Genomic DNA, 26,080 nt, shown 5'->3' with positions numbered 1-26,080 from the left:
GGAATCCATAATAATGTCCAGCATTTCCATCGGCATTCAAATCCATGCTGGTGCAAATACTTTCAGCATTTTTACAGCAGAGAAGAAAAAAGGTGACAGAAATAATGTTTTGTTCCCCCCTCTCCTCTGCCATGCAAACAATTTAATAAAAAGTAAGACATGAATAGAAGGCGTTAAAGCCATACTCAATGTGCATTAATAGATTTATTTATTGCATACATTTAATTTCTTTCTCAAAAAACGTTTCACTGCATTCCGAATATTGGAAAGAAAATGTTCACACTTGATTGATGTACTCCATCTTTTCTGAAAATGTTCACTCCATCATGTTATGTATTATAATTTTCAACAGATGACATTCCAACATCTCGCAGGAATACACATATAGCTTTATTGAAATTCTGTCTTGCTTTTCTTATTTGTGGACAAAAAAACTTTTACCTTTTCCACACTTGTGTATTATTACATACTGCAAAGTTTCACCAGTTACATACCCTAAACTATTACCTCCACAATGTACTGCAGTCATGTATGGTTGTTTCAAAAGCACCATGTCTTCACAAATCAGTAATAGTTGAATACATTTTATTCTTTAAATTCCAGGCCAAATTTTCTAGGACAAGATTTTGTGACATGCTGAGTTGCTCAGTATACATCTGCAGTCAATTAACCCACACATCTCCTATAATACAGAGAGTCTTCATGATGAGCTCAATGCCTTTAGCAATTCATACTGGAAATGAAGCAGTTGCTATCCTGTACTCGTGCAGTTCAATTCCTCCTGAAAGAGAAAACCTGATTGGTTGAGCCTCCCAATGCATGTGGACATCTGCATTGTCCACAGTCTGCACAGTCCTCTTTCCCTGCAGGGCATGGTAAAAGAGCCTGGATGGCATGTCTGATCCATCCACAATCAGATGTGTATGTCCACAGATGACAAAGCACAGGGAAACCCTTCTTCCCTTTTTAGTTTTATCTCTGTAACACTCTGTGGATGACTACATTCAGTCACACACCTATCCACCAATGACATCCATAAACTCTACATCTAACCCTGTAACTTTAGTTCAACAGTTCAGATTTATCTATCAACTCTGAAAGTGCATTTGAGCTGCATTTCAAGCCTCCTCTATCACAACCTAGTGCGCACAAATTTACAGATTTCTGTTTTCAGATTGAACAGGATCTACATTCCACGATCTACATCTAAGACAAACTGCAAGTATTCTTTAATTTTGAAAAGTAATATGTTTTGCCACCTTTTGTTATAATATAACTTGAAGAATAATTAATATTATGTGCTGCGGGGGGCGTGGCTACAGAGCCATGTAAGAGGACGTGCTCTCGGAGAGCTTCTGCTGATCCTGTAAGAATCCGTGTTGAAGGTGCATATGCATGTGCCCCTGCTGGACGAAAATGCATGCATAAGCACATGAAACTATAGTGCGTGGATGCAGCTAGTTGGGAGCCCACAGAATGCAAAGGAGCAGAAGTTTTGAACAAAACGAAGATTCCGTGACCCGAGGCATAAAATACAAAATGGCGGATGAGGGACATAGGATTTGAGATGGAGGACCCCTGGACCCGAGCCTAAGCTCGTGGTATGAGGAGCCGGAGCGCAAGCTAAGGGAAAGGGCGGAACATAGCTGCAGCACCGTTGGGCACTCCGGACTTGTGGCAGCCCCGGCTGAATAAAAATGCAGTGTCGGGAGCGCAGCATAATGGGGGGCAACTGGCGCTCAGCCCGCGTGTGAGATGTGCTGCGAGCCACTAGATCCTGTGACCCGAGCAGCGGAGAGACACAGGCGCCCCATAGCTGGAGTCAGCGTTTAAACAAACCCGACTTATCAATCGAGGAGAGGGAGCCGCCGCTGTTGCAGCCGAATGCTGGGAAGTGCCTGAAAAAGATACATTGTTGCGCAGGCAGACATCAACAATGAGAGCAGGGCCCGGCAGCAGCACAAGGAAATACTTCGAGTTCGCCGCAAACCTGGGTGGACTGTAATGGGAAAAAGTGAAGCCCAGAACCCACGCAGGGAGGATCTTTCGGTGGGAAGTACTGCGTGACCACACTGAAGGACGAAAGTTACGCGGTCCAAGTACTAAACCTCGGAGCTCCTGGTGTAATAAAGGCCCCTGCAGTGCCTGGCCCTGGAGGGAGGTGGACTTGGCAGGAGGCATCTGCCTCTGGAATTATCCGGCTTGCCGTATGAGAGGTGGCAGCGTCTGCCCTGCATCGGCACAACGGCGGCGAATGAGTCAGGGCCCAGTGGGTGAAGGTACCGGCTGTGATGGAGCCCGTGGCGCTTGGGACTAATATTGGAGGAGTGCATAGATGCTCTCCTCCAATATTATCTCATCTGACACGGAGGGCCCGAAAGGACAGTTGCTGTGCCTAAAACTCAGTCTGTAGCTGGTCTCCCGATTGGCGTTCATTGAGCGCGGAGGTACGCGCGCTTGCATCTGTGGGCCAAACTTGAGGAAACAGGCCCGAAGCACCGCAGCACCCACAGCAACAGAGCGGCACCCAGCAGGAAGCATTGGCGGAGGTGAGGAGGCTTGAGTGCCAAGACCCACGGACACAAATGAGCTGCACTGGGGCCAGTGACACTGTGCACCAGATGCCAGGACGGAGCAGTGGGCTCAGCCTCCTGCGGGAGGGGATGTGAATGTTCATCACACAGTGCCGGGGCCCCTACGCATTAAGCCACGAAAGGCGGATACTTGGGGGCACGCTCGGCGTAGCCTGCCCATGAACTGTGCCCGGTGGAAAGCGATACGGACACCACTGCCAGGCGGAAGCCACAGTATCTCGTCGGGGCTCGGAGCTGACGCGTGTGGGGCCAGCAGATACGCCTGAGGGAGCGAGCCCGGGGGGGCTGGAGCTCGGGGTTCGTGTGGGTTGAAGAAGTCTGCTTCGTCACATGGGAGGACACAGCCAATTCCAGGAGCAGAGTAGGCAGCCCGCAGATACCCCTGATACACCCTCACTAGGCCCAGATACCAGGAACCATCTAACTTTACTTGGGCCGGCGCGCTGTAAGTGGTCGGGCTCACCCACACGGTACTGTCACAGCACGATGACCAACAAACACCTAAGAACAAAGGGCAAGCAGCCCATGCTCGATGACTATGCCAGAACATCGCCAGCGGCACAAGGGGCCAGGAGCAAAGACAAAACTCCCGTGGGGGGCACAGACACTATGAGCACGAACCAGGAGATCCTTGCCGCAATTGCAAATCTGAAAGTGGCCTGGGAGACCAAACTGGGACTGGCCATGAACGAATTGAAGGCGGCACTGGAGCTCAAAGTCAGGGCGGTACAGGAAGAGGTGAACCTTCTTCGGCAGGATGCCAGGACACTGGCGGAGCACACGGGGGACCTAGAGAAAGAGATGGCCCCGAATACAGCAGGATGTGCAACCCATAAATTGGAACTTCATGCCCTTGTGCAGCGCGTGGGCAATCTAGAAAGCAGAGCGGAGGAGGCGGAGGGTCACGCCAGAAGAAATAATATTCGCATTGTGGGATTGTCGGAAGGAACTGAGGGGTCTAACCCTACGGAGTATATTGAATCAATGCTGTTGCAGGAGATAAATGGAGGAGTGCTGACCCAGGGGTTTGCTGTGGAAAGAGCGCACAGGGCTCTGATGAGGAGGCCGCCGCCGGGAACCCCCTCTAGGCTGATGATAGCCAATATCCTGAATTATCGGGACCGAGAAAAAATTCTTGAATTCTTTAGGAAAGGCAGAACAATAGAAAGGGGGGTGGCAAAAATGACCGCATACCCCGACTACACCTTGCAAGTGCAGCGCAGACAAATGAACTTTGGGCGACTGTGAAAAGAAGATTGTGGGAAACAGGACACAAGTACATGTTGATCTACCCGGCCAGGCTGAAGGTGTTCCACAAGAACAGAACTCTGTTTTTTTGAAACCCCAGAGGACGCCATGGGGTGGCTGGACATGCATAGCTGTCCCCAAGAATCGGGAATCCAGACAGGAGAAGGAGAAGATAAGTAACCTAGGGCGTCACAGCCTGAGACACTGGGACTTGAATATAGCATTAGTCATGGCTTATGGGAAGATGCTGCTAGGGCTATACATGCTTGCATGATCCGATAGTATTGAGAAACCTTGACAATAGTGTGGGAGTCAGCCCTTATACACTACAGAGCCAACCCTCGTACCCTCATAACATACAGTTTAGTTAGGTCACCGGTAGACTGGCGACACCCTGCTGGGTTCCTCACCTCGGCACTCCGAGGCAGGACCAAACACGGGGGGACCTGAGATCCAAGGATGGAGCAGGGCACTTGTTGGGGTTGGGCAGGGAGGGGGGAGGGAAAGGGTTGTGTGCAGTGGTTTGAAGTTGGGGAAAGGGGGAAGGGGAGTTTGCTGGGACTGGGAGGGGAGCGAGCCAAACTTTGTGGCATCAGGGCCGGAAGCAGAAACTGGGAGAGGAGGCAGGATATCAAATAAATGGCATCGGGTAGCCTTAGAGTGGTGACCTGGAATGTGAGGGGCCTCAATAGTTATCTAAAGTGCAATAAAGTAATGATGTACCTAAGAAGTATGAGGATTGATATAGCTTTATTACAGGAAACCCACCTCACTAGGGAGAAGCTGGAGGTGGTCAAGAAGAAATTGAGGGGGAGCATCACAGGAGCTACATATTCAGCCTATGCAAGGGGAGTCATCATATGGGTGGCACTGCACGTACCGTTTCAGCTGACTCGGTCTACGATAGACCCGGAAGGTTGAATGGTTATAGCGCAGGGGATGCTGGAAAACTGGGAAGTGAGCATTATAAATTTATATGCCCCTAATCAAGATACAGTGGCTTACTTTAGGACTCTATTAGGCAAAATCAGCCCCCTGGTGGGTGACGCGATTCTATGGGGAGGGGACTTCAACTGCACTTTGAACCCCAAAATGGACAGATCAGACGGCAAGCTAGATAAACCCACCCCTGCTGCTTAGGCATCACAGGCCGTGCTAACAGACTTTAAGCTGAAGATGTCTGGAGGCGGCTGCACCCAGCAGACAGGCAGTACTCACACTATACCCGCGCCACATGGCTTGCACACGAGGCTGGATTATGTGTTTGCCGCTGCTGAGATAGTAGGAGAAATAGTGGGCGCGGAATATAAGGCTAGGGTGCTTTTGGACTATTCCCCCTTGGTCCTGGAGTGGTGATACCAACCCCTAAGGGCGTGGATCCCGACGTGGAAACTCAGAGCTGAGGTCCTGCAGGATTCAGGATTTCGGGAGGACCTGAGGGAGGCGATTAGTGAGTACTTTGACATTAACACCGGCAGCATGCAATCTGTGGGAACAGTATGGGAGGCTTTCAAGGTGGTAGCCATATAAATCCAGAGGGCTCTAAGGAGGTATAGCACAGGAATGACAAGAAACGGAAAGGGAGTTGGAGGACATGATGCGTAAGGGCAGTGCCTGTCCGGAGGATGAGGAAAGGATGAGGTTGCTGCAACAAACCAGCAGTGAGCTCTGGGATAGACTATGCAAGCTGAACTATAAGAAATATGTGGAAAGACAGCATGTGGGAGGAGACAAGCTGTGCAGATTGATGGCCTGGTTATATAAAAACGAGACACCACAACCTGTGATTAGTGAAGTTAGAGGTGAGGAGGGCCAGATTTGGGATACTCAAGAGGGAATAAATGAAGAGTTCTGCAGATGCTATAAATGTCTGTATGAGTACGTGGGGGAAAATAGGGATCAAGAGATCCAGGAAACACTAGAAGATATAGGATTGCCCTCTCTAGTTGACTTGGAATGGGCAGACCTGGATGCCCCAATCACCTCAGATGAACTAGAGACAGTGATCCAGCACCTGCCCACATGCAAAGCTCCGGGGTCGGGTGGGCTCCCCAGTAAATTCTATAAAACGTATAGACAAGAGTTGCTCCCGCCGCTACTGGCCATGCATAATGAGGCTTATGAACGTGAGGGGCTGCCAGACTCCCTACGGGAAGCAGTGATCATCCTGCTTTTGAAACCAGGCAAGCCAAGCACAGACTGTGGGTCATATAGGCCCCTTTCGATGCTCAATCAGGACAGTAAAATCCTTACAGCTGTGCTGGCTAACAGGCTTAAGCGAGTTATAGGCAGACTGATACACCCTGACCAAACGGGCTATGTCCCTGGCAGAAATATAACTGACAATCATAGGAGACTACATCACATTATTGACCAAACAGAGAAAGACCCCGGCGAGCTGGATGTGGTCAAGGACTTCGATTCAGTGAGGTGGCCTTGGTTGCTGGCAACCCTGAAAGAATATGGATGGGGCCGGGGTATCTGAGATGGGTCAAGATGTGGTACAGCTCCCCAATTGCAAGGGTTAAAACGGGTGCTATAAATTTCAGATAAATGGAAATTTAGCAGGGGTACTAGACAAGGATGCCCCTGGTCACCCATGTTGTAGATCCTAGCGTTAAAGCCTCTATCAGTGTGCCTTGGACAACAATACGGTGAGATAGGGATCTGCACTGCAGGAGGTACACACCTTATATCACTGTATGCCGATGATATGCTTTTGTATCTGCGCTTCCCAGAGGAGAATTTACAATATGTCTTGGAGGTGATGGAACGTTACGCTACCCTCTCGGGCATAGCAGTGAATCCTAGGAAGTCCAGTGTGTTCCCCCTGGGGAGGTATAAAAGCACCCCATTTAGAAACCTGCCGTTTTGCCAATACCTTGGCGAACCAAGACGTTTCGATACCTAGGTATCGATATATACCATACGACAGGGGCAGAACACAAACACAATACGGAGAAGGCGGTTGAAGGTATTAAAAGTAGCATGGGATTTTGGTCCAGATTGCCCCTGGCCATGATGGGGAGAGCGGCTTTGCTTAAAATGGTAGTCCTGCCCAGATTGCTACACTTTTTTGTAAACATCCCGTATGTGATCCCCAAACACCTTTTTGCCAAACTCCATAGCCTGTGCAGGGGTTTCATTTGGCACAATTCCAGAAACAGGGTGGCTCTCTGGAAATGACAAAACTCATGTGATAGGGGCGGTATAAACCTGCCGAACTTTGAGTTATATTACATGGCAGGACAGCTGCAATATGTGGGTAGGTGGCTGTCTGAAGAGGAAACGGCTGAAGCTAGGCTGTTGCGAAAGGATCCTGCTCCCTACTTCCTCAGAGAGACAGTGTGGTCGCCTAAATCAAAGGTACTATGAATGGCGAGGTTGTTGGTGCTTGGCTGGGAGGTGTGGCGCAGGGCATGGCAGGCTGTGGGAGACCAAGCCCCGTTCTCCCTGCAGGTGCCGTTAGTGGCATTAAAACACATGTTTTACTCAATACCTCCCATTATCTATACATTCCTCTCCCACACCAAACTTCAAAATTGTAATCTATACTATAACGCCAACACCCCTCTTCCTCATCCCAAGGCCCAATGTACCTATATGCTTATACTTACAACACTCTTCCTCATGTCACTTAACCAAAATTAATGCATTCCATGCTCCATTTCCCCTTTCCTCCTACCCTTACTGAAATAACATATTGCATTATCCTCACATCTCTCTTCCTCATATTACTTCACCAGAAATCTAGAACCACTTCCTCTACAAATGTTTTACTCCTCTTCCACATCCTGCTGCACAACTCCAATCTACATTATTACTCCAACATCTCTCTTCCTTGTCCCAGTAACCAGCATGCATTCACATCATTATCCATAGACCACACTTCCTCATCCCTGTACAATAACACCCAGAGAACCATTCTACAACATTAAAGTACACATTTTCTTTTCCTCTAACAGATACAGAATAATGTCTACTAAAACTCAGCTCTGTGGAAATCAAAGAAAGGTTTGAATAGATAAAAGAAAGGAAAGTCATATACTCACTCTCCACTAAAACAATGTATAGAAAATATACAAGTGAGAGAGAACAAGTAGATGTACTCTTGAAAAGTACAACATTCACCACTAGCAAACTATTGCTCCTTCTTCAAAAAAGAGAAGTAACCAAATACGTAGTCAATAAATTACAACTAAAACATTCCACAAAATAAATTTCATACAGAGTTCTTAGCAATCTCATATAATGATGTGAAAACTTGTGTTTGGCACATGAAAAATAACAGAGAAAAATGATACTTGAAGCTTCGACTGAGCAAATTCAAACTAAAATTAAAATGATTTATATTAGTTTTAAACTGAATGAAACCACTAACTAATAAATAAAAAAATAAAAAATGAACATATACAATGTGAAAATAGACAGTTTGTCTAACTTCTGTTCAGGTGAAGGCTTTCACACCAGTAGCACAGACCCATATTTCTATGAAAAAGCATAAACAACAACAAATAAAATTGCCAGACACTAATGTAAGAGGCTATGAAATATTAGCAGACACCATTATGACAAATTAAACCTTAATAGAAACATCGAAAGAAAAGTACAACAATTGTAGATATCTCCAACAAGATAGAATACAATGAGGGAGTGGATACTCCTGTCCCCTGCAAACCTAAGTGCTGAGAAAATCATCAGAGATTAATAAAATGTTTATCATTTTCAAATATATATGAAACATCCACTGATTTCCCATTGACATAACAAAAATTCAATTCCACAGTAGTCCAGTTGATAGAATTGTCTTTATATTTGGTATCAACAGCACAACACATTTCAGGATTCAAGCTCCCTTTGTCAGATACAATTCAACAGTCTACAATGTAATGTGAAAGTCTGTCATTATAATATGTAACTGCACTCTTTTAATTATAGAAACAAACATATATCTCTTACTGAATTTACACATATATTCATTGTTCTGGGCACAGAATGACCATATTGTGGTTAGCCATGTGTTGTACCTCATATTTAGACAATAATCATTGCGAGAAACAGTGATATATCTCAGAGGTCCGTGGTTACAGGCAATCCCATGTGCAAGAGAAAATCATGTATATATATTTGTTTGTTTTTCATAATTCAAAGGTCCCATAGTCAGAATAGTATCCCTGTGCTACGTTAGCATCCATTGGTGTGCAGCATGCACAAGTAAAATCTGAGACTAGATGATTCAAAATATAGGAGTAAAGAAAAGTAGTAGCAAGAACAACCTCAATTGGCATCTGTGAGATTCTCTTTTTGGTAAATCACAAGTTGCTAAGAGTTCAAATAGTGAAGAATATCACTGGAAGTGTTAAAGAGAACCAACTACCATTTGGATAAATATACATGTTTATGTTCATGTTAGAGCAAGTGATGAAGGAATAAAGGAAATGTAACTGAATTACCTCAATGCTGCATGGATTTTTGTAACCATGTGCCAAGGAAATACATTCGCTGGCTCAAAAGAAAGCTGAGAGCAGATTGTTCCAATATATTACCTAATTTCATAGTTTTGCATCACTATGTATGAGAAAGTTTAACAGCTATCTTACCCGCATTCAGTATGAAATCATCATTCTGAGCAGGTCCACGCGTACAAACAGCTATTTCGTGTCTTGCCATGTGCATATATGGTTGCCATAGTAACGACACGAATCATAGAAGAAGGATTTTCCCGTCCACCAGGAAATGGAGTGATGTACTATGAGCAATAAGCATTATCCCTGCATAAAGATTTGGATTTGTCAAATGAGTGTATCAAGTCTATACAATTAGCGAACTGATTGTAGGGAGAACCCGAATACTATAATATTAGAATTACAATGTCAAATGAAGTAATGAACTTTGTAAGTAGCGGCGAAAATAAAATAATTCTGCCATGAGTTGAAATACATGATTGCAAGGGACTAGAACTACACAAACGTTCGGAAGTGTAGTTTAATATAATCTAAATTGCTCCTACTAAAAAGACTAAGAGTGTATGTATTTATATATTTATTGGCAATTTATTGTTAGGAAAGATTTCATAATTGTATGTAATTTTCCCTCCATGTGTCAACCCCCAAACTTGTTGCTGCTGTTTAGACACCATTGACTGACTTTGCCAGAGAAGCACAGCCTTCAGCTGCACTCCTCTGGGCTTTCACTCACTTTTAATGGGGAAACTGACATGCCCTTAAGACAGTCAGTACTGGGAGACTTTGTTTCCCTTAGTCCTTTTCCTGTGTTGCAACTTGTGTGCAACATGTAAAAAGTGTGCAATTTATTTTACCACACAGCACACTTGGGTCTATAGTCATTTCCAAAGGCTCTAGACACTCTCACTGGACTTTTTCTGAACTGTGCAGATGTGTCATGGACAGGACTGGTGGCAGCTATCTTTTCGCATTATTTTTAACCATTTCCTGACATGTTAACCGTGTTAACTGTGTTTGGCACGAATAGGTGGCCTGGCTCCAAAATGGCCATGCCACGAGGTTCTTTTTCCTGTCCTTTGGCCATCTTGCCCCTTCACCTTCCCCAGGTCGAGTCGACCCGGGTCAGTCCTTATTTAGTCATGCACTTTCCCCCGAATCCCAATGCTTTTGTGGGCTTTTGCATGCCTTGTGTGTGTGCCTCCGGATGTGGGCTGGAACGTCTGGTTCCAATACATATCCTGGGTGCAAGAGAGTCTGGAGTGCCATGAACGTCTGGGACCACCAGGGTCCGTGATTGGTCCACGTATGGAGTGTGTGTTCGTGAGCAGATCCCCTATTGGGTCCTCTCCATTTAGGCGCAAAGGGAACTTTGGATAAGAGGAGGCCAAAACACCCATACCATGTCGACCTCCTGAGTTCTCACTGAACAAAGGATAGGATCCAAGTATCCTGCAACTAAGAAGCCGAGTCGAGGAACCACTGGTGACCCGCTGGAAGCTTTGGCACCCTGGGCCTGCTGTCGTCCCGTGGGACCCCTCTGCGTCTTAGAAGGTCTGCGAAGACGCTTTGACCCATTTGGATAGTGGGACCAACTATTCTCAGCACCTTCATCAAACCCTGCAAGTAAGCTTTTTTGGAAGTGTCCCTGTGCCAACCAGTTGGCTGACCAGCATACCCAGTTGCTTTGCTATGTCACCGCCGCCGTTTCGAGGAGGCCCTTGAAACATGGTATACTGCTAACTCTTTGTCCCTGGCACCATCACAGCGAATTTTCGTACACTTGGCATTCCCAGGTCTGAAATGAGACGAGTGCGCCAGGACCGGAGTGAACGCGGTTACCGTGTTACCCTGCAATGGCAAAGTCTTTTGCAAGTATGCTGCATTTGTGACCCTCTTGCCCCTGAAGCCTGCTGCAGTGAAACTGGGTCGATTCATCCACGCGCAGCAGAGAAATCACCACTGTCCCATTTGAGAATCATCGATGTATCTCAGGACCTGAAAGCCACAGAGATGTCCTTTTTGTTGTATTCGAACCCGCAACCCAGGTCACTGAGCATGCACCACCACCTACCAGGCCCTTATGATACACAGGCTTACTAGACTGACTCATAAACCTGTTTATGTACTGCCTATATTGATAAACTTGCTAATGTGCCTTGGGCATCCCAAGTTATGTCTGGCATCTGTATATACTTTTTTGTATTTATCGTTGTACATATTCTTGTCCATGTGTTTTATCTATTCACGCCAAACACTGTAATGAAGCTTAATATTTCTTGTGCATACTGTTGCGCCCGGCTACCTAAGGGTTTGGCACACATTACCAAATAAACAAACAAACAAACAAACTGAATGGGCGAAGTTTGGGTCCGAGTGCACCTGGGACCGGTGAGTACTTACAACACTAACCGGTTGCCACTGGTGCCAAGAGCCCCTTTAACGCATGAGTGGCCCCTGAGGGTCCCTCTCCTTTCCACTGCTAGTGCGAACTAGCGACTCCATGCTGCTCTCTGGAACTGCCTCTGCCTTCAAGTGGGGGTCCTGCCTGAATAGTGGAAACTTGTTCATCATCGCCTCATCCACCTTCCCGAGCTGCTAGTGCTTGCATTGCATGTACTATTGAGCACAATGCTCCCCTCTTCTTAGGGCTTGGACTGCCTCTTAGTTAGGTGTATTGTCGATGTCAAAAGGGGCCTAACGACTATCTGCACTGCCTGTTTCCATCCCTTCTAGGTTGTTGACATATTTAGTGCATTTAACCCTTTAGACCCATTGTATTGATAGTGTTGTGTTGGTTTACTTAGTGTTACTGTGATTCCTTTGCTATGGCCTATGTTACAAATGCCTTGTAATAAATGTGTCTACATTTTTGATATAACACCTGTCTGGAGTAGTTTGTAAGTGTCCTTGCTTTGTGTGCTCATTGAGAACCTTCAGTTATCCTCACCCCTCATGAAACTTAGTCTTGTCCGCCTGCCATAGCTACCTTGATTGGTCTGGCTTGTCCAGAGGTTACCCTGTTCCAAGAAACCAGGTTGGCCTTCTCTATCTCTGCCCCTCCAGGTTAGAATTCAGAAATCCATCTTAACATTTATATAGTGCCTATACACTTAAATAACCATTTTAAAGTGCTCCAATGCGGAACAGGAGAGTAAAAGGATTACATTCTTTATAAGCAATGGAACATTCAGAATGGGCAAGTGCAATGGTTAGAGGTACAACAGAGAACAATATACAGACTAAATACAACATATGAACATACGTTATTGTATGTGCCTGCCTGTCTTTGCAACAACGCACGACTTTACATATTAAAGGGAGAGAGGGAAAAGGGGAGGGTAGGGTAAGACAAACCAAACAATGAGACTATCATCGTGCAAGAAGCAGCTCTGATAGTGTTAAGTGCTTGAGGATGGGGGGAAAGAGGGTAGAGGTGGAAGGAAGAGGCACACTCACTGTGAGCACAGAAACAAACATGCCAATAAATGTAAACGGACAGCTACATTCGAAATCTAGCAGAGGCACACAGTGAGCAAAGAAATGAAAAAGGCAAAGGTGAATAGTCAATGGAAACAAAGTTAGATGAGCTGCCAACTCACAGTGAGGATGAAGGATTGCAGACGTTCTTGTGAGCCAGGTTCTGTTCTCAGAGTCAGGAAACTGCTTTGAGATGTGGAGACGCTGTGTAGAAGTAAGAGGGGGCCCTCGGCACCATCCATGCCCAGACAGGCACATACAGGGCCTTTGAATGAGGGCCTTAGAGTTGAGCTGGCTTTTGCCTACTGCCACCCGATTGGCCCAGAAGTAGGTTGAGCTGCCAAATCAGATGGGAGGCTGGGAAGGCATCACAGCACTCATGTGCATCCGGGATAAGAAACAACAAAAGAGGCTGCTACCAATACTGACACTTGGTTGGTTATTGATTTAACCTTGCTCTGTCAATGAAGCTTCCAAACACTTAAGCCAATAATGTGTCATAGAATCACTGGAAAAGCCACCCGTCTGATGAGCATAAAGATGGCTTCCTTCTTGCCTCCCTTACCTACAAAGATGCCATCATCACTGTTAAAAAAGAGTCGCTTAACAATCGCATTCTAAAAGCCGATTCTAAATCCAAGGAACTCTTTAGAATCCTAAAAGAGCTCGAAACCCCAGTCTCCCCCCCAGACACATGCACAAAAGATAGTATATGGTGTACTAACATTCAAGCAGCCTTACAAAATAAAATCTCCATGCTTCAATCCAAAATTAAAGACAAGCAGAACAGCCTGAAGCTTGACAACCGCTCACTCTCCCCTGCCAAGTCCTTCCCTTTAGACACTGCTAACACCGAACCTTTCACCTTCTCACCACTCACTGTTACTGAGGTAGAAATATCATCCTGAGAATTAAACCATCCAACTGCCAAGGTAACCCTTGCCCAGCTCCCATCATTAAGGACTCTGCCCATGATCTAGCCCCATTCATTACGGCCTTCATCAACTCTTCCTTTAAAACAGGTATTGTCCCGGACAACCTTAAGGACGCGTGGGTGATCCCATTACTCAAAAAACCTTCCCTAGACCCAAGTATACCTACGAACTTCCATCCTATCACTACAGTACAGTTTTTGCTTAAAATACTAGACCGCAGAGCTTACCTTCAGATCCAAAACCACCTGGAATCTAACAACCTGCTAGGTCTACGACAATCCGGATTTTGGCCCAGACACAGGACCGAAACTGCTCTAACAGACCTAAAAACCAAGATCGAAGTATTGAAGGACAAGGGCAAATTAGTAATGCTATTACTCCTTGACCTCTCCGCCGCATTTGATTTGGTCAACCACCAGATCCTCTGCAGGCACCTCCACTCTGCTGCCAACTTCTCACCCACCACTGCGGCATGGATCAAATCCTTTTTGAGCAACAGATCCATGAGGGTCTTTGCACCATCCGCAGCCGCTGACCCCTCCCCTATTCACTGCGGCGTACCTCAGGGATCTTGCGTGTCACCTACACTTTACAACATCTTTACAAAACCACTCTTTGATGTGCTTGACTATCTGGGTGTCTCCTACACCAACTATGCGGATGACACCCAGATACTCATTCCCATCTCAGGTGATTATCTAGCTGACACCAAGGCCCTCAATGATGTCTACCTGATCATCCAAGCCTGGATGGCCCAACACCAGCTATGTCTAAATGATGATAAGACGGAGCTCCTTATCTTGGGTACCTCACAATGCCTAAGCAAACTTGAGCCGTCCTATCAGTCATTCACCATAGACGGTAATATCATACGAGTCTCGAAACACACCAAAACGTTAGGCTTTTACCTTGACTCCACCCTATCCCTATCCAGACAAATAGATGCAGTCAGGTCTGCCTCTGCTTACACGTGCAAACTTATTGCAGCCTGCAGACCATTTCTTACCACCCCCAACAGTGTCACTCTAGCTAGAACCCTCATTATGGCAAAAATTGATTATTGCAGTGCTCTTTACTTAGGTACCAGCCAAGAGAACCTGAGCAAACTCCAAACTACCCAGAATAATGCCATTCGAGAGGCCTTGAACATCCCCCGCAACCACTACGTTTCAGAAGCCAGAACCAACCTAAAGTGGTTACCTGTCAAGCAGAGAATCTCCTTAAAAACACTTGCCCTCACAAACAAATGCCTGGCCAACAAAGCCCCGATCTATCTCTGCAGTCGGCTATCTCGCCACTCTACCGCCCGACCACTAAGAACTGCCCAGGCTCATTGCCTATCGATCCCCAGGTTTAAGCTTCAAAAAGCGGGGGGAACTAGCTTCCCTGTCCTAGCCTCTAAACTATGGAACACCCTCCCTGCTATTATCAGAGCTGAAGATTCTTTCAACACCTTCAAGACCAAAACCAAATCTTGGCTCTTTGACCAGCAATAAAACATGCTGGGCGTCTCTGTCCTACATACTCTGGTCTGCTTCCTCTGATACTATTTCTTGCCCGATACCTCTGTTACTATTTCTGTACACCCTAGGGTATCTCTTCTGTTATTCCTAGTGGCAATGTAATCTATGTAATATATGTAATCAGAAAGACAGTCAATATGCTGTCACTGTAAATTTTGTAATGTCATTTTTTTCTGTCTGTATTTTTTTCTGCAACTTTGTACAAATTGCGCCCTGATGCCCCCAGGCCTGATGGTTTGCGCGTTATAAATAAACAAATGCAAATACAATACAATAGAAAACAACTGGATACAATATGTGAGCAAGAGATTTAAAGCCTGATTCATGGAACGTTTTCCAATGGGATTGCGCCGTTAGAAAACACTTCCATGAATCAGGCCCTTAATATTGTTTGTAGAAAAACGTGCAATGTCTAGTACAATTAAAGTTTCCTTTTGTACAGAAAATGGAAGAAATAACAAATTAAAAAGGAAAAGGCAGCAGCCAGTGTCAAGGAAAGAAAGGACCCAGTGAGGACATTAAGTAAAAATAAGAGAAATGATGGTGGAGGGCCAAGAAGCAAAGTGGATACTATTAGCAACTAACAGTGCTAAAGGAATAATTGGCACATACATTGATCATCAAATATTTGTGAACACTTCATAAATGACAATATAAATTCCTACGTTATGACAAGCATACCAATTTTTGTAGCACAATCATTTTAGCAATGATTGTTTCAAGTGGAAAATATAACATCAAAAGAGAAAAAAAAAATCATATATGAGGGCCTTTGAATGAAGGCCTTATAGTCAAGGCCCGCTTTTGCCGAACGACACCCGATTGGCCCAGAAGTAGGTTGGGATGCCCACTCATGTGCATCGTAGTATGTAAATGTACCATAGTGGTATTAGTTGGCATTAAAAATGAATAGTGAAAACTGAATCTAATAGCCCTTATTAAAATGATAAATGACAATCCCACGTGACAAGAATAAAAAAGAGGATGAAAAAGTTAGCCAAAAATCAAAAGATAATCACATTTATCTATCAATGAAATACAGATCATAAAGCCACCAGTGTCTAAAAGAAGATATATTGGACTGGATATATGTGTAATTACACTGTCTCTCATGTTAGACTCACAGCAGCAAGCTCCTTCTTTTCTGAATGCATTTATGAATTGGTTATTGGTTATTTGTCATCCGCCGCCGCCCAGACTGGTGGATTCTTTCGCATTGGCGATTGCGGTATAGGGTTAGAGAGTTGTAGTCCTTTCTCTTTGTTGTTGCTCAGAGTGCCATTCTAGCTGTTGTAGCGTGGAGCCCGCCGGGAGTACTTATTCCTCCTCTCTCCCGTCGGACTTTGCGTTGCAACCCCTTTGGATTGTTTCTGGCTCCTGGGTCTAACGCTCTTGTACTACTGACACTCCGCGTTTGGATTGCCAGTTTTTCCTTTTTCCTCGGATTCGCTCTTTTCGCGAAGTCCCTTCGCCCCACAGTCCCGCTGCGACTACCCTGTTCCTCTCTTTCCCGGGCCCGCGTTTCTGCTTCTCGAGGCACAGCGTCCGCTCTCTTCTCTCCGCTCCTCCCTACCCCTCCTCCTCCTAGTTTTTCCTTACTGCTACCGGCGCTCCGTTTTTTTCCTTTTCTCTCGCGCTTCCCTGTGGTTGGTGCTTCTTGTGTTCCATCTGGGTTCCCGGACTTTACCCATACCTACCTGTCCAATTCGTGCAGCTGATCTTCTTTGCCATCCATTCCATTGAGTTCTCCTTGCTGCTGAATCTTCATTGCCATCTACTCCACCACAAGGGGAGCTTCCGCAGAGTTTGAGGAAGAGTCTATCATCGTGCCACATAAGGGTTTTTTCTGCCGGATTGGCTTTTCCCCTTATATTTCGGCTTGCCCCCGGAAAAGGAGCCACAGGTCTGCTGTCTCACAAGCATTCACTTTGGCTTCCTTCCGTGACAGGCATATACCACCAAAAAAAGGGAAAGACTACCTGACCAGACAGAACCTTTAATCTGAAGACATCGATTCCAGTAGTTCAGGTGAGGAGAGTGTGGAATCAAGGGGAGAAGAGGGAACTAAGGGATCGAAAATAGGACATTATTCAGATGTTGTCCCTTAACCTCTAGTGAAGTGTTTGTATATGGCAGGATATCGGCATCATCATGTATGATGGATGCTATAATTAAAAAGAAGGCACGTTTTTGTGATATAAGTCCAATATATCTTCTTTTTGGCACAGGTGGTTTGATGATCTCTATATTATTGATAGATAACTGTGATTATCCTTGATTATTTTTTTATTTTTTCAACCTTATTTCCATTCTTCTCCTGTGGTGTTGGCATTTAGCATTTTAATACTGGGTATTAGATTCAGTATTCACCATCCAGTTGTAATACCAACTAATACCACTATGGTACATTTACATACTATGCTCTTAGTGTTTTCAGTAGGAGCGCTTTAGATTATATTAAACTACACTTCCCAACATTTGTGTATTTATAGTTCCTTGCAATCATGTATTTCAACTCATGGCAGCCATTTTGTATTTTCACTGCTACTTATGAAGTTCATTACTTCATTTGATATTGTAATTCTAATACTATAGTACTAGGGTTCTCCATGATGTGCTTGGTTTTACTGAGACATGGTTCACGGTCAGCTCTGTCACGAGCTTTGACACTCTCCTCCCTGATGGCTACAAGATCCTCTCAGCACCCAGATCCTCCCGGTCCGGTGTGGGGGGTAGCTCTGATCTTTCCTGAGTGGATTCCTGCCTCTATCATTCCCACTCAGACCTACTCCTCTTTTGAATGCCTTGTCTGTAGGCTTTCTCTCTCGCCTGCCCATTCTCTTACTATGGTTACCATCTACCGGCCTCCTGGTCAAATCACCTCATTTCTCTCTGAGTGGGCAGACCTCTCCTCCTCCCTCCTGGCCTCTATCACTCAACTCCTCCTCGGTGACCTAAATATACATTTAGACTCTTCTTGCTCCTCCTCTGTACTCTTCCGTGACCTCTGCAACTCCCTCTCCCTGTCCATCCTCCTCTCTGGCCTGACTCACTCTGCAGGGCACACACTCAATGTCTTGATATCCTCTGACCTCCCCCTCTCCATCCCTCTGACCACTCCTCTCTCCTGGAGCGATTACTCCCTCATCTCATCTCTCTTCCCCCCAAGCCAAGCCTACCCCAACACTGCCACCTACCTTCTCGGACATCCGGCCCATGAAGCGTGTGTCAGTTGAGGCTTTTGCCGCCACTTTCTCTCCCCCCCCTCCACCTTTGGCTGTCTCACATCCTGATACAGCCCTGTCTCTGCTCTACTCTTCAATTTCTAATGCGCTTGATACTCTTGCCCCTGTCATGAGGATCCGTTTGAAGTCCAAAGCCAAGTGCAATTGCTGGTATGACTCTGACCAGCTACACTTAAACGTAGGTGTAGGGCAGCTGAGAGGAAATGGAGGACTTCCTGTTCATCCTCTGACAAACTGGCCTGTCGCCTGCTACAAAGGCAATACCGACTCTCTGTTCTCACCAAGAAGAGAGTCCACATTCAAGCTTGTGTCTCTGCGGCATCTAACAACTCGGCCAAACTCTTTAAAATCTGCAAGGAGCTGGCTAACCCTGCTGCAGTTTCTACCCCTCCTGTTGCCTGCCAGGCTCTTTGCAATGCCCTTGCCTCTCACTTCATTAAAAAAAAACAGGACATCCTGTCCACCCTCTCCACCCACACGCCTCCTCTTCCCTCTCCATCTGTGCTTGCTGACCCTCCTTTAGCCACCCTCCCACCATCCTTCTCATCCTTTCCTCTTTTCACCCGTGACGAGGATGCTAGACAAGTCCAATCTATGAAAGCCTCTTCAAAACAGGTTCATCCCTGTTCCTCTAAAACCATCAAGGACCACATTGACACCCTCGCTGTGGCCCTTGCTGATTTTTGCAACCACTCCTTTGCCTCTGGATCCTTCCCCTCCCCTCTGAGACACTCCTTTCTGCATCCTCTTCTCAAGAAACCCACAGCTGATCCTTCTTGTCCAGCTAACTATCACCCAATTTCCATTACTCCCTTTCTTGGCAAACTCCTGGAAAAGTTGGCCATCTCCAAGCTTAACCTTCATTCCAATTCTGTTGGCTGTCTCCATGACCACCAGTCTGGCTTCAGAGCTGCCAGAAGCATGGAAACTGCTCTCCTAAACATCCGTGAAGATCTGCTCACCAACCTTGTCTCTAACATTCCCTCTGTCCTCATCCTCCTCGATCTCTCTTCTGCCTTCGACACGGTCAACTATACCATCCTGCTCAATCGTCTCATGAAAACCTGGGTATCACTGATCAGGCTCTGGCCTGGCTGACCTCTTTCCTCTCAGATCGACCCTCCCAGGTCCAACTTGGGTCCTTCCTTTCATCTATCTTCCTCTCTACCTGTGGTGTTCTGCAGGGGTCTAACCTCTCGCCCTGGCTTTTCAACCAATACCTGGCAACTCTCGCCCACTGCATTGCCATTTTCCGCTCAAATTTCCAGTGCTACGCTGACGACACTCAACTCATTTTCAGGCTGTCCCCTGCCACCTCCTCTACCTCTCTCATCTCTGATTGCCTAACTGCCATTCAAGATTGGTGTGCCGCCAATGATCTTTTTCTGAAGGCCAGCAAGACGGAGATCCTCCTCATCGGCACACCTTCACCATCCTTTCCCCTCACTCTCTGTCCGGTCTCCCTTGGCCCTCCTCCTACCCCCACCTGCAAGGCTAAGAACCACAGGGTCATCTTTGACACCACCCTTTCCTTCTCTGCCCACATCTCTGAGGTCTCTAAAAAGTCAAATTACTGACTGCACCTCTTCAGAGGTACTCTGCCTTTCCTCTCCTTCACCCAGCATGGTATCTCAAGCTCTGGTTCTCTCTAGCGTGGACTATTGTAACAGCCTCTTTCTAAATCTACCTGCCTCTACTCTCCGCCCTCTACAAATAATCCAGAACAGGACTGCAAGACTTGTCCTTGGCCTCAAACCCTAGGATCGTATCTCTCCAGCTCTGAAATCTCTCCACTGGCTCCCAGTGGATGCAAGGATTAAATTCAAAACCCTCTGCATTGTCCACAAGGCTTTCTGGGGCCTGGGTCCAAAATACCTTCAGCTATCCCTCCGCAAATACCTTACCTCACAAGCTCTTCGTTTCTCTGCCTCCAACTGGTGTCCAGTCAACTCGTCGAAAAAAAACTGATCGACTGCAATTTGGTCGACGCAATTACGCAATTTGGTCGAAAACCAAATGGTCGAATTTTTTTTTTATTTATACATTTATTTTTCGGGTTTTCGTTTAGTTAAAAAAGGGGTGTTTAGAGAAAAAAAAGGGGTTGGGGGGGACCCCCCCCCCCAAAAAAAAGGGTTAAAATAAAAAAAAAAAAATTCAACCATTTGGTTTTCCACCAAATTGGTTTGACCATTTGTCTGGTCGACCAATTTTTTTCGACCAAATGCCTGGCAACCCTCCAACTCACTCAGGGTCAGTCGTTTTTCTAAGAAACAAGCTGGGGGTAGATCTCTGTCTTCAGCTGGGGCCTCCCTGCCACTCTAAAACTTGAGGAGAACCATCTCTGGTTCCTGAAACACCTCAAGACCTTCCTCTTTTCTTTTGCCTTCACTCCCCCTCTCCCCTGCTGATCTGTTCTCTCTTGGCACCGTGTACCTGGCCACCCTCTGTCTTTTGGTCCCAGGTACCTTCTCATCCTGCCACACTCCCGCACTGCGTCCGGGCCACCCCTTGCACTGGAGTCTGTATCTGTACCAATACAGCCCCCCCTTTTTCTTCCTGCACTTATCAGACCTACCCTGTCTGCTGCCTTAAACCTAGCACTTGCAAATTGCTGGCTGCATTACCACTGTTTGTTGCCTTTATTATTTATTTATTTATTGTTATTTATCCGTTTCTCCTCTGCTTCGCACTTTCCACCTCTCCCCCTTCCATGCACTTTGCCCCCCCCCCTCCCATGCACTTGCGCGTTCTCAATGTCACTGGGCCTAGTAAGATCGTTGTTTTGTTCTCGCCTGTTCCCCTCCCTTGCCTTGTCGCGCTCTGAAACACTTGTGTACGAGCGCGATAGAAATAAAATATCAATCAAAAAAATCCTTACAGTTTGCAAATTGTGTAGACTTGATACACTCATATGACAATTATTTATGCAGGAATAATGCTTATTGTGCGTAGCATTTCACTCCACTTCCAGTTGGAGAGGAAAGTCCTTCTATGATTTGTGCCATTACTACGGCAACCATGTAAACGTGCAGCGAGAAAGGGAATAGCTACTTTTACGTGTGGACCCTCTCAGACTGATCATTTCAGACTGAACGTGGGAAAGACAGTTAGGCTGTTAAAGTCTATTGTATATTGTGATGCAAAACTATGAAATTAGGTCACATATAGGAACAATCTGCTCTCTGCTTCGTTGTATGACAGAGGAATTTGGGATTCGCAAAACAATGTCCCAAATTGTCCGAGTTTTTAAGGCCCATCAAAACTCCCCAATGCACAAACAGAAGACTCATCCATGGAGTTTAATGTCTTTATTTTTCCATAAAACAGGGATCATACAGGAGAAGACAATGTTCCAGCATCTCAGCTCCCGAACTTGTGTCACAGGTATTATGCCCTAGTGACATCAAAAAAATCAGGTCCAGCCCAAAAACATAGAAGGTATCCCTGTTGGTCCGTTTGGGTTATTTACCTATAGAAATTCCATATGTTAGTTATCCCATAGGCTTACCATGTCAGGTGGCTCCATATGAGACTACCCACAAAAGTTGCCAATACATTGTTCCAGGGTCGCAGAATGACCATTGGCCCTTGCAACATTTTGATCACAGAGCTCTGTGTACCTTTTCAAGGTCATGGGAATGGCTGTGGAGTGCTGTGTGTTTCATATTGTTGGTACTGGTCTGATCACCTAGCCTGAGAGAGTGCCTGCAGGTCACAGTTTTGGTGGGAAACACATGCATCATGTCACGCTGCCTCTCTGGGAACAGTTTCTATTCCGACCAAAAGTAAATGGTCATTGCCTTAGTCTGCTGGGTGATGTGTGAAGGGACCACGAAACAGAGCTCTTCTGTCTGCAATTATGAGGATTTTATTCTGAATTCTTGCAGGTGTCTTGCTGCCTCGGGAACCAGGAATTTTCCACCCGCTCTTGTTTTTGGCTGTGAACACCAGCTCTGCACCTTGTGCTGCAGGGACCGTGTCTCCCCTTCTATGTATCTGAGTCCTGTTTTAACAGCTTTATTAACTTCCGTCACCCTATAGGTTCCTTATGTGTTCTCATGGCTTCTTATGGTTAGTTGCAATAAAGCATATGCAAGCTTGTTCCATGTATATTCTGCACCTTGCGGTTTTGCTTTGACAAAATAAAAGAAAGGTTCTCAGCATTATGAAATGTATCCATCCTCTACCTACAGGAGTTATAAGCATGTTTTTCATGTCTACCACCAATAAACAAGTGTATGTGTGTGTAACTTCATGCATGAGGGCAGATTTGCTGAATGAATAACGCAGTTATGTTGTGGTGTCTCTAAAGACTGCCACCTCGAAACCATCAACTGTATATGGTTTAAAAGGCTGTCTGAGAGAATGTCTCTTGTCATGTCTGTGATACTTTGGTGCATTTGGTGACTAGCCAAACAAAGAGTTAAATCTTTCATTCTTCATTCTGTGGGTCGACAGTTGCTTAGGGGACATTGATATTGATATTGATATTTTATTTCTATCGCGCTCATACACAAGTGTTTCAGAGCGAGACAAGGCAAGGGAAGGGAACAGAGGATAAACAAAAACAACAATCTTACCAGGCCCAGTGACATTGAGAACACGCAAGTGCATGGTAGAGGGGGAAAGGGAGAAGTGCATAGAAGGGGGAACAAAAGGAGAGTGCAGAGCAAGGAGGAAAAAAACATAAATAATAATAAATTAATTAATAAATAAAAAGGCAACAAACAGAGGGAGTGCAGCCAGCAAGTGGCAGTGCTGGGTTTAAGGCAGCAGGCTGGGTAGGTCTGATAAGTGCAGGAAGAACAACAAAAGGGGTGGGGGCTGTATGGGTACAGATACAGACCCCAGTGCAAGGGGTGGCCCAGAGGCAGTGCGTGCAGGTGGCAAGACGAGCAGGTACCTGGGTCCGAAGGAAAGTGGGTGGCCAGATGCATGGTGCCGAGGGAGAGTAGAATCAGCAGAGGAGAGGGGGGCAACGGTAGAAGCAAAGAGGAAGGTCTTGAGGTACTTCCGGAACCAGAGATGGTTCCCCTCAAGTTTTAGAGTGGCAGGGAGGCTGTTCCAGAGGGAGGCCCCAGCCAAAGACAGAGATCTACCCCCAGCTTGTTTCTTTGAGAAACAACTGACCCTGAGGGAGTTAGAGGTAGAGGAGCGGAGTGCTCGAGATGGGAGGTATTTGCAGAGGGATACCTGAAGGTGTGTTGGAACCAGGCCCCAGAAAGCCTTGTGGACAATGGAGAGGGTTTTGAATTTAATCCTTGCATCCACTGGGAGCCAATGGAGAGATTTCAGAGCTGGAGAGATACGATCCCAGGGCTTGAGGCCAAGGACAAGTCTTGGAGTCCCGTTCTGGATAAGTTGCAAAGGGCGAAGAGTAGAGGCAGGTAGATTACGAAAGAGGCTGTTGCAATAGTCCAAGCTAGAGAGAACCAGATCTTGGGAGACAGTGAGCTTCTGGGGGAATGAGAGGAAAGGATTAGTACCTCTGAGGAGGTATAGTAGGAAGTTTGACTTTTTTGATACATCAGCGATGTGGGTGGAGAAGGAGAGTGTGGAATCAAAGGTGACACCAATGTTCTTGGACTCGGGGATAGGAGGAGGGCCAAGGGAGGCCGGCCAGAGAGTGAGGGGAAAGGAAGGTGATGGTGTGCCAATGAGGAGGATCTCAGTCTTGCTGGCATTCAGACAAAGATGGTTGGTGGCACAACATTCTCAGGACCCTCTTCTCAATCCCCTCTCTGGTCGACCTGTTGACCACTCCTCCAACCCAATTCAGCTTCAACTTCGGGAGCCATATTTTTGTCACTCCCCCAGGAGTCCAAAGAATTATGTATGATCATCCAAACTCCATGTCACGTAACTGCAGTCTCCTTCAGGGTTGCTCCAGACCCATTTTACCCAATAGTCTTTGGTGTCATAGGGATACTCGAACACTACTCCAGCCAGGAATATAGGACAGTCTGTTATCTGGGCCTCCAGTGTATCTCAAGCTTTTATTATTTTGCCATATTCTAAGCCTATGTCTACTAGTCCTTTCACCCCTTCAGTCTTTTCAGTTTCTTTCGGCATTGTGTGATGCACATCCTGATGATGCAAAAAAGTCAGCAATACTAATACTAGTGCTGCAGCTAAAACCTTCAACCTGTTGGCCAACCATATTGGTATCCATGAGAACCTATATGTCAGCCAACTTTCATCCTTTCGTGCAGCATTTGGCTCTACCTCCATTTTCGCATGCATCTCTGGTGACCTGGCAACCACCTTAGTGAGTGGCCCATTGTCATTTGCTGGAATTATGTACAGCAAGAGGACCATATCTTGTCACAAACTCCTCCTTTCATTGCTGTTACTAAATCTAAAACATATCTATTCAGTAATTCCATTAACATCAATGCTCTGAGCTCTTCTTTAATTGCATGGAAAACCTTGACGGTCAAATTTAATGTCTGCATTAGCTCCCATCTCATGCAGGTGAGCCATTTTACATTTCCGCTGCCTGCACTGCTGGAATGATGGATGTAAAGAATAGCTCTGTTCTGCTAAACAGTTTATGCTCGGGTGGTATTGCATCCATGCACTCTTTGATTTTCTATGATGCATAGTTCCCTTCTTCACTCTGTTCAGCTCTACAGATCTCTTTTTCCTTCTGTTAGAGTCCATCTTGGGCCACCCATCTACCTTGATATCCTTCTGGGATACTACTGGTGCTGGTGTGTTGAGGTGGACCAGTGAGGATGTCCCTCCCCAGTTGGGCGGTAGCTTCATATATGCCTTTGATCAGCAGACCCAATAGTGATCCATCAATACAGTTTTACCTGGAACTTTTAATGTCTGCTTATATTCCTTGTTTTCTCCAACTTTTACTAGACCATCATTCTGGAAATATAAAGCTGTTCCAATGATCAGTATTATGGGCATCAGTCCAGCATCATTCTCTACGCATGTCAGTAACTTTGCACTTGCTTCCCATTCATTAAAACATTTGGCATTTTCTTCTTGTACTATGTTAGGAGTGCATCCACCTTGCTCTCCACCACTCCTTCTTTCCATCAGTCAGCTCTGTATATGTGTCCATACACCAGCATCTGTGGACTTTCCCAGAATCCTGGTTCTCCTCCTATCTCCACTGGTCCTCTTTTGGGACATGGCAGCTCATTTAGTGTCACTGCCCTTGGTTCTCCCGTTTGTGGACCTTCGGTTATGTATTCTATGGCCTGATCTTTTTTCCAGTAATCATCCATCATGTTTAGGGTCTTTATATAGTTGTCTTCATATAAAAAAGTATTTTTGGACATCCATCTTAAGGTAGCTCTTTTCCCTTGAAATCTTCCCCTTGTGGTGCACAACGATAAATACATGGGGCATTGCGCCTTCACTGCTGGGATATCAATTTCCACAAACTTTCAGCAGGCACTCATGGCACAAGGGATGAGAGAGCAGACATAACAGCTCTCTCCATTGGTCTGTTTACCTACTTTGGTCATGTGGTTAGACCACATGGTATTAGATAGCCAGGCCAAATCAGTTAAATATGAATCAACCCCATGTGAAATCTATGTCTGCACTGTACCTACTTCTTACTGGTTTGGC

The sequence above is a fragment of the Ambystoma mexicanum genome, chromosome 7q, assembly GCF_040938575.1.
Source record: "Ambystoma mexicanum isolate Mex_15411 chromosome 7q, UKY_AmexF1_1, whole genome shotgun sequence".
Lineage (NCBI taxonomy): Eukaryota > Metazoa > Chordata > Amphibia > Caudata > Ambystomatidae > Ambystoma > Ambystoma mexicanum.
The sequence above is the reverse complement of the archived record's forward strand: the minus strand, read 5'-3'. Positions refer to the sequence as shown.